This window comes from Pogona vitticeps, chromosome W, assembly GCF_051106095.1.
Source record: "Pogona vitticeps strain Pit_001003342236 chromosome W, PviZW2.1, whole genome shotgun sequence".
NCBI classification, from domain to species: Eukaryota; Metazoa; Chordata; class Lepidosauria; order Squamata; family Agamidae; genus Pogona; species Pogona vitticeps.
In genome coordinates, this window is record NC_135798.1 from 4,019,559 (window position 1) to 4,029,484 (window position 9,926).

General features: G+C 44.2%; 1 long non-coding RNA gene across 1 annotated transcript; it reads right to left on the reverse strand.

The window, feature by feature from the left end:
* Positions 1-4,016: 4,016 nt before the first annotated feature.
* LOC144585047 (uncharacterized) lies at positions 4,017-9,926 on the reverse strand. Its single transcript, XR_013539535.1, has 2 exons — positions 9,477-9,926; positions 4,017-6,802 (listed from the first exon to the last, which is right to left on the reverse strand). It is a non-coding gene; the product is annotated as an uncharacterized LOC144585047 (long non-coding RNA).

Genomic DNA, 9,926 nt, shown 5'->3' on the forward strand with positions numbered 1-9,926 from the left:
CGAAGCTGATTCACTGGGAAAGTTTGAGGCTGCCGTAGCCACGGGCAGGCGCCTGGGATTGTAGGGGCTGAAATTTGTTTAAAAGCAGCTCAGGCAGAGCATTCGTTGCTGCGCCTTTGCTTAAGGGCAGTCAGGCTGACAGTGGGATCCTGAGCAAAAAAGTCATTATATATTCTGTACATGCTGTTATGAAGACTTTAAGCTATTTAAGTTAAACGTTTAAATACAAAGTATTTTTCTAATTACATTTGCCTGTCATAGTTTTTTGCATCCGGAGAGAAAGACAAAGCACGGAGTTTCTGTCAGCTCGCTCTCATTCCCTCCAGAGGGGCAACATCTACGCTTCCACCAAGGCCACTGTTTGTGTCCACGTATCAAAAGTGTTCTTGACATTTTACAACGTAAACATATATTAGACAAAACGGAGAAAGATATGACGGAAATATGGAAGATAATTCGTAAGAGAGGGTAGTAAGGAAAGCCTAATTTGATGTACTATGAAATGTGTAACAAAGGGTTGCTACCTAAAATTATTATTTTTTCTTTAGGATGAAACCAATAAAGGAAGATTTGACAGACTGGCAAAACATAATTAACAGATTTTGAAATGGTGATGAAAAAGCAAAGATTAATAAAAAGTACTGGCATTAATACCAGAAACTAGGAGGATTAGGTTGACCAAGGAGAAGGGAACTAGCACCTCATGGGATTTGGAGACTCTTCCTCTCTTAATGCAGCCTAAATAGAACTGGTCTTTTTTGCAGCCACATCACACTATTGGCTCATCTTCAACTTGTGATCTAAGACGATTCCAAGGTCCTTCTCGCTCCTAGTAATGCTGAGCAAGGTATCGCCCGTCTTGTAATGGTGTGAAATAGTACGGGAAACCATGGAACCCAGAGATACTCCAGAGGCCAAGAGGTCAAGGAGTGGAGCAGGACTCACCCCGCAACCACTACCGTTCACTAAGCGACATCCCACAAGGGGAAATCCCAGAAGCTGACAGTCTGACAATCCACCGTTTCTCTCGCAAACCCAAGTCAAAGGTCAGGGCTGTTTTTCAGCAAGTGTGGATGGCAGTGGATGGCAGGGAGCAGAAGAGAGGGTGTCCTGGGTAGACCATCTTCACTGCTCCCAGTCCTGCTGTCAATATTCAGGCTGCCCTTTCCTATGGGGAGCCTGGCAACTTTTTCTCCTGCTGGCAACACATGTGACCTTTTTTTCGAATTGTGGCTACAGAAGCACAATATCCCACATTCAGACTGTCGGGTTATATAAAATAAGCCAAATAAAACAGAACCTGAATTTTACAGCCATGAACACTCGGTACAGAGACCATGTACACAGTGTCAGCAGGTGTGCCCGACAAGGACACGGGAATACACAATTTAAGGGTGACGATGATGTCAGGCCTCTGACCACCGGCTGGACAGTGTGGGATAATCTATATGGCCACTGGGTGATGACTTCTTTCTCTTGGCTCATCCAGAGGGTTGTGGACTTTTACGCTGTTGCTGCTGTATATGAATGGCAATAAACTTAATTGCTAGGGTTCTAGTGCCTCTGCCTGATTTTCTTGACTGCTGGGACTGGAACAAGGAGGTTTGGCAACAGGAGCTGCTGAAAAACAGCACCACTCTGACATAAGCACTACTGATGCTGATGAAGAGTTCTGGAGGTCTCCAAAGCTTACTCACCAGGCTGGAATTTCACAGTTGGCCCTAATGAAGGAAAGCTTACCCACACGACCACCAACTCCTATGTGCACAGAACAGACCTCCTTGGCCTTTCCTTTTTCATTTACTTTCTTCCCAAAGTAAAGATCACTTGGAATTTACAAGATGAAATTAAAATGAATTTGGATAGGTTGAGGAACGAGATAAGTCAAAAGATAAAGGAATACAATGGTGCCTCGCAAGACGGGCGCTCCGTTTTACGACGAAACTGCTTGACGTCGACTCTTTTGCAGTCACAAAAGTGATCTCAAAACGATGTTTCCTATGGGGGAATTTCACTTGGCGATGATCGGTTCCCTGCTTCGGGAAACGAACTTCAAAAAGCGACAATTTTTCCACAGCTGATCAGCGGTTTCAAAATGGCTCCCCGCTGTTTTCTGGGACGGATTACTCAGAAGACAGCCACCAAAAATGGCCGCCCCTATGGAGGATCTTCGCTGGACAGTAAGTTTCCAGCCCATCAGAACACATTAACCGGGTTTTAATGAGTTTCTATGGGCTTTTAAATTTCACTTTACGATGTTTTTGTTCTACAGCGATTTCGCTGAAACGAATTAACATCGTAATGCGAGGCACCACTGTGTAAAACATGAAACATTTTGTGGTTTGGCTCTCCTCCATCTTTCCCTCTCCAACAATCCCCACATGCAGGAGTGAATTCTTCACTTCACCCTCTTGGATTCCAGAAAAAGAAAGGAGACATTCAGGGGAGGCCCCATGCTAGGCTGTCCAGGGTTGGAATCTCACTGACAGCACCTGCTCTTGGTGAACACAGGGTTGAGCCCAGCAGGACTGGGAACCAAAAAACCTCTGCACATGTTCTTAGAGGAACTGCTGCAGACAGTAAAACTGGGACCCACGCAAGCCAGGTTCGAACCTGCACTCAGCCATAGAACTGACAGTGTGTGCTTCCTTTCACAGACCAGAGGTTGCCAGAACTGGGCAGGAAGTTGACAGAAGGAAGTTGACTGGCTGGAAGGAAGTTGACAGAAGAGACTCAAAGTGAACTTCAGAATATGGGGATTTCACACCAACTCAGTCTCCTTTGCACTGTCACGCCCCATCTCGGTGGCCCCTCTTGCCCTCACCAGGCACCATGGAAGGTCTGGTAGAAGACGCTCTCCGAACGCTCCCGATGCTTCCTGCAATTGGGCTACAATTCTCTGAAATACTGATGTAATTCAGGATTAGCGTCCTGCTAATGACAGGGTTACTGTTTAATAAATAAACAAACACAGTGATGTTTCTGTTCCCAAAGAATGAAAGAGATCTCACCTGCTATTCAGGTTTTCGGGGGGCTTCAGAATTGGATTCTTGTCTTTTAATCCAGAGAAACGCCGGAGAGCATTAGCTCAGTCTCAGTCTGTCCTTGGGAGAAAAGGGGAAAAAAAAAAAACCCAATCATTCTGGAGCCTTCTCAGATGGATAAAACCAAAATCTTTCCCTTAGCATAGAAGCCTTTGTTTGTTTTTTGACAATCTGGAGAATTCAATTCTTCAAAAATTACCTCCAGGTTATGAGTTGGGGGGGCTGGAATTGTGTGCTTCTATACCCACGATTCCACAGATTCACACAAGGGGGCCCCCCGGGGGGGGGCGGTTGCTCGGGTCCTTCCTGCCCCTTCCGAGCCCTGACCTCCCGTCTCTCTTCCCACAAAGACACAGAGAGAGAAGGGGAAGAGGAACGGAAAGGCCCCTCCTGGGACCCCCCTCCCACCCCGAGCGAGTGGGAACCTCTTTCTAGGGACCCCCCCAACCCCACTGCTTTCTACTCCCTCCCCCCTCCGTCCTCCCCTTCAATAAAGGCCCCCAATCGCCCCCACCTCCCTCCAGATCCTGAAGTGGGAAAGGCTTGCGCGGGAAAAGAGAAAGCGGGGGAGGGAGGGAGGGGGCACGGCCGCCACTTCCGGTTCCGGTGGGGGGGGGACGCAGCCCCGGAAGCAGCCCCTTCTCCCACTCCTCTACCATTTTCGTAGCTCCACGTTCTCCCCTTCCAAGGATGGAGACTAAAAGTGACCGATTCTGTGCCCCGCCCTCCCGTCCCCTGGTTAGGAGGGGGAGAACGTAGAGCTATGAAAGTGAGAGATGAGTGGGGGAGAAGGAGGGGCTGCTTTCTTCTCTCTCCCCCCCCCCACAAGGGTCTTCTCCTTCCGCCTTCTCCTCTCCTGACCCTCCATCGAGGTGAGAAAGGAGGGGAGGGAGGCCCCCCTCGATCTCCCGCAAGGAAAGGTGATGAGGGATCCTAGGCCAGGATCCAGCAATCAATACACGGAGACAAGTGTCATGAACCAAAAGCTTCTCTCACCCAAGTGAGAGGTTTATTTTATAGTACAAAGTAAAACAATACTAACATCTAGTAAGCTTCATACATCTGTGCGTTAATGAGCAATGCTAACGAGCAGGTGCGTTGTCAATGTTTTGCCTTCATGCAAGGCCTTGGCTCCAGATAAAGGCAAGATGATCTAATTGGTTTCTGGCTACTGAATCAGGGTCAACATGACCTTTCCAGACATGGTTTGCCAGCGACCTAGAGGAGGTCACATCTCCCCCTTTTCTTTAGCCGTTGATAATAAACCTGTCGAGGTGATAATGGTTTTGTTTTGGAGCATGAAGACATGAAAAGATTTAGTAAATTTGGCAGGCATTGCAAGAAGCAGCAAAAGGCAATTAAAATGAACCCAGACATGATAAGCCATTGCACTACCTTTCGAATCCAGCCCACAGGTAACCAGCTCCAGAGAGCATCCCACCATGCTGGACCAATTTGTTATTTGATAGAGGCTGCATAACTTTTTAGAGTGTTGATCTGTTGTTGAATTCTATTACTGTTGTCTGTTAGATTAAAGCAACACATTTCTTTTATGGCTTCACAGCCCAAATGCTGTTGTAATAATAGATAATCAATAGCAGCCCGATTGTCCAAAATGGCTTGTCGCAGTTCCTGCTGTTCAGTTGCCAATAAACTGATAGCAGTTGAAGTAGTGTTAATGGTTTTTGCTAATAAGCAGGCAATTCGTGCAGTGTTGCGAGCATTTACTTTTACCATAGCTGGTAAGCCTACAAAGCTTAAAATAAGAGCAGAATATTCAGCTTTTGAGTATAAAGTTATATTGCCATCACAGTCTGCAGAGAGAACTGATGTGTCCCTAGTGCTGCGAGTAATGTTAAAGAAATCTGCCTTTTGAGGGAGAACTGGCACAAGTCTACTCAAACAGCATTGTGTACCCTCTGTGAGATTTGCTGGAATGTAATTAAAGGTTCTTGTTCCACATGTGAAGAACCAGCCTTTAGGAAGTTTCACATGAGCATAATTAAAAGAAACATTTTGATAAGCAGTACAATTCCAACGAGGTTTACCAAGATCTACACAACCTCCTGGAACTTTAGCTACAGTACAATTCACTATGCGAGCACATGTATTATTAATAGTATTAGCGACATAAGGTGTAAGTACCTGAAATGCTTCTGCAGGCAGCTGTTGTTGAATAGGTCCCCAATTCGGTAGAGAGGAATATTGTATCTGTGACTCATTCATGAGTTTACTTAATCCTGAGTCAGTACCAATATTGCCAGGGGCTTTACAAACTGGTACAAGACAAGTACTTATTGCAAGCGATTGTACAAAAGCAGTGCATACAGTGTAAGCAGAAAGATACAAATAATACATATTAAAAATGGTTACATAGTAATTAAAATTCAGTTACATAGGAATTAAAATTAAATGCAGTGACAACGGCCGCCATGTAATTCTCAGGTGATGGTTCTGCCTGAATGGCTTCTAAAAGTCCTGCGGCCTGTGCCAATAAGTTCTTAAGAGCACCCCATGTCACAGGTGGCGGCTGAGGCTCCTGCTGTTGCCATCTCTGTTCCCTTGGTGTCATCCTGGGACTGTTCTGGCGTGAGCTGAAGTCTGGGATTGGAGTGGTCAGATGTCAAGGCCACAACATGAAGTGGTCACACCGAGCTGGCACCCTCAAAGGACCGTCTGGAGTGTCAACCGCCATGTAATCAGCCAACCTGGACCTGGAGGCTTCTGATAGCGAACTAAGGGTTGGACAGCTAGAGTGACTATGAACACAAGTGGTTAGTTTGGAAGAAAAAGAAACAAAGGATTTAATAAAATGATAAAGGACAAAGTATTGATGAACGTTAAATGAACGTGGAAGCCTTTATTGGACTTTGTAGGTCTTTATTGCACTTTGTAGGTCTGTGACTGTAAATAAGAATGATGATATATAGATAAGGAGACCTTTAAAACTTTGAGTATGAACAATTATTAATGCAGTAACTATTGAAATGATTCTTAGAAGGAAGTGAAGAGAATTGATGCAAGAGTGAATTCTTTATACATGAGACCATGGATTCTTTATTCATGAGACCCATCCTTGAGACCCAGGCCCAGGGATAGTCCAGGGATAATTCCCCCTTTTCTTTTAATTGTGCTAAGGCTGACTTAATACCAAAAGTATCCATGGGCCATAAGTGACTTGGCTCTAAACCATGTGGATTGGGATAGATATGTAAATTCAATTTGATTAGCAATATTAAAGACTATTTACAATGAGATTGAATTCTTGTCTAGTGAATTAAGAAAGACTAAGATAGCAGCAGCCAACTTTGCTCTTTGAGTTGTTGTTTGTGGTCCTGTAAATTTGGATCTTTCAGAAACTTGTGAACACAGATAAAACCTGATCTTGTAATTGTACAGTTAGCTGGCATGGAAAGAAAATTTAGATAGATATCTCCCAATGTGGAATGTTCTAATTAGGGAGGTATTCAAACATTGTCACATATAGTATAACTCCTTAAAGCTTTAAACACAAAAACGTGAGTGTGGTGTGTGAACAGCTATGCATAAACACTACAGCATTTCTTCAACCTATCTACTGGGCTTAGCTTATATACCCCTATAGGACCTAAATATGGAAAGATACATAACCAGAATTAGCTAATAAGCTCTATGTTTTACCATCAGCAGAACCATTGCAAAATCCCTCTCTGCGCAATCAGTGAGTCATAAGCATCACCTTGTTTCCATTGCTAGGAGTGCATGAACACAGCAGACTGCTACAAGGAAAAAGGCAGAAAATGTTAAGGTACACAGAACTGTTGCATAGAAATATCTGGAGAATTAAATGTTAAATGTGCGCTTTCCACAATTTCTTGCCCTGTAGACTTAAAAAGAAATCCTATGCTTCAGGGTGATTCCTTATTGAGCACACAAGATATTCAAATACAGTGTTGGATCACATGTCTTAAAGCAAGTAACAAAGTCATAGAAAAAAATTCAAAAGCTGTCACGTAACAAAACCTCGAGAAGATGAACTGTCTGTGAAGAGAATACAAGATGCTGGGAAGAAAACAAATGGTTAATTGACAGAAAACACAGAGAAGCAGGCGCTTGTCAACATTACCTGCAGACAACAAAAAAAAATTAGCAAAAGTTGATTACGGCACTATCTGGAACAAGCTTTGGCAACACAAATCTGTAACTGCTTTAACGCGGGAGTACAAGTTCAAAGGAGTGTCTGATAAGTGCATCTTTCACTAATTGTAATCCTATCCTTCTAGTTATGGATGAAGAAGAGAACTGTAATTGACAGCCGTGGTATAGCTAAGATTGGCAGATCACAGCTTGCAGATGAAGTTGTTGAGAGATCATGTGTATACAATGCTAAAACTGACATGCAATAGATGTGTTAAAGATGCAAAACTTTTATGCTCTGTTTATTTCCCTCTGAGGCTGCACAAGCATATTTACAGGAGTTAAGTGTTAACAAATGATTTTCTCTTAGACTATCCGAGATGAATAGCATTCTCTTGCAGAACGCCCAGAATCGCTGATAAGAAGTCTGGGCTTTACGCCAGGCTATGACCTAGAGTTTTCTACTTCACAGAGCAGGGAAAACAATACAGACTTTATGTCCTAGCAGGCTGCACTGAATCCGTGGATGAGATTAGACCCATCACGCTGAGATATTTAGGAAACTACTAAGCCATGCAAAGTATGATAGAGGAACAATGCTTTCATGTTATAATAAATATGAAGTGAATACTAGCTTCCATACATGTCCCAGTATTTTTACTGCTGGGTCACTAATTAAATTACCTGTTGATGAATGACTGGCCTCATAACAAAAAATTACCTGTAAAAATGCTTAGGTGTCATCATGAAGCTGTGACCATAACACAGCCATAGACTCAGAGCAAATTTAACCCTATGCAATAATGGCTCTTTGACAGTAATCTCAAGAAAACTTTTACATCTGTTGAATTTATTTTGCCTCTTACTACTGTAAGAAATAGGGACAAAGCTTTCGGATTTTCTGAGCTTTAAACTAAGAATTGTTTCTCTGAAATTCAATACTTATTACCCTTTAAACCTATTACCCTTTAATATCTGGCCAGCTGATAAGACAGAAGAAAGCGCTCCTTAACGACAGCATTCCACAGAAAAGAACATAAACAGTTCCTGACACAAGCAATCATTTACTCGGAGATATAGCAAACTGCATTTAGCAACCATGAGATCAACTCCTCTGGAGGTGTAACAGCTGCCCCCTTACTCGGAGACGTAGCAAACTACCTGCACAGAAGACACACAGCAAGCTTCCCTTGCAAACATGACCTGAAATAACTCTCGCAAATCCCCTGGGGGCTGCCCTGGGGGCTGCCCTGAATCCCATTTCTCTCTGCTGTAATGCGACCCCATCAGCAATGTGGCTGGTGCGTCCAGACCTGGCCAGAAAGGATGCAAGCAGTCAGCTGTTTCCCCTGTTTTGGCTATCTCTGATTTTTGAAGACCATCAGTGGCTGATGCAAGATTAATTTTCATTTGCTTAGGGCAAATGAGTCCTTCCTCTTGTGGCAGGAGACCCCTGCTCCAGTCGCTAGGGACTGACTGTTGGACAGATGAGCATTTGGGGAGAGCCTCTGTCCCTTTGTCTGTAAGACTGAGTTGCAGTTCACAGACCCCTTGAGATGGGAGCAAGTCACAGCAAACAGAAACAGCGGCCTCATCTCTCTGAGCTAAAATCACACAGGCAGGGTCCAACACAGGAAGACTGCGAGGCATCCCAGGCGGTTCAGCAATTAGCAGGGAGGCCGAAGGGAGGGGAAGAAGAATTTGAGGGAGTTTAAACAAATTACTTTCACCTTCTGGAGCAAGAAGAATGTTACGTTGACTCACTGGGGTCTCTCGTATGCCAGATACTACACAACCTTCTCGAGAACTCTCACTTAAAGCTTCAGTTTGTTCCTCTACAGGAGCAGACGGTAAAGGATCTAAATTTGGTGGAGGCAGCGCTGTAGAAGCAGCAGGGGGGGCTAACACAAACTGCGGAGATGAAAGTTTTTCCTCTGCTCCTTTTAAAAGCAAATTGTAGTTTCCATGAAATACAGAGAGTGCCTCATAAATAACTTTCCAAGTTAACAAACATGTAATACTTGCTCTTGGCTCTGACTGCAATTCTTTCCCTATCCTTTGCCAAACTTCTAACTTCAAACTTCCATGCATAGGATACCAAGCACAACTCTGATCTATCTCACTTAACAATTCCAATATTTCTTTATCTGACACTTGTCTCTTGCAATTCTGCTGAACGAGCCTACTTAGCTCTCGAGCGTGTTGCTCCTGTTCCTTTAATTCTTTGCCTGATACTTGCCATCCGTCATTTTGCCTCACAATTAACTCCTCAGCATTCTGATGCTGCTCTTTAGTAGATAAGCAACCCATACTTACCCGGGGAGCCCGTGGGCTGGGTGCACGAAGACTATTCCAGTCGAGGGAAGCAGGGTGAATGGGAGCTGAACCTACATCAGAAGAGTGTCGGCTCGGCTGATGGGAGCTGGATGATCACGTCGGGGTCACCAACTGATGAGGGATCCTAGGCCAGGATCCAGCAATCAATACACGGAGACAAGTGTCATGAACCAAAAGCTTCTCTCACCCAAGTGAGAGGTTTATTTTATAGTACAAAGTAAAACAATACTAACATCTAGTAAGCTTCATACATCTGTGCGTTAATGAGCAATGCTAACGAGCAGGTGCGTTGTCAATGTTTTGCCTTCATGCAAGGCCTTGGCTCCAGATAAAGGCAAGATGATCTAATTGGTTTCTGGCTACTGAATCAGGGTCAACATGACCTTTCCAGACGTGGTTTGCCAGCGACCTAGAGGAGGTCACAGAAAG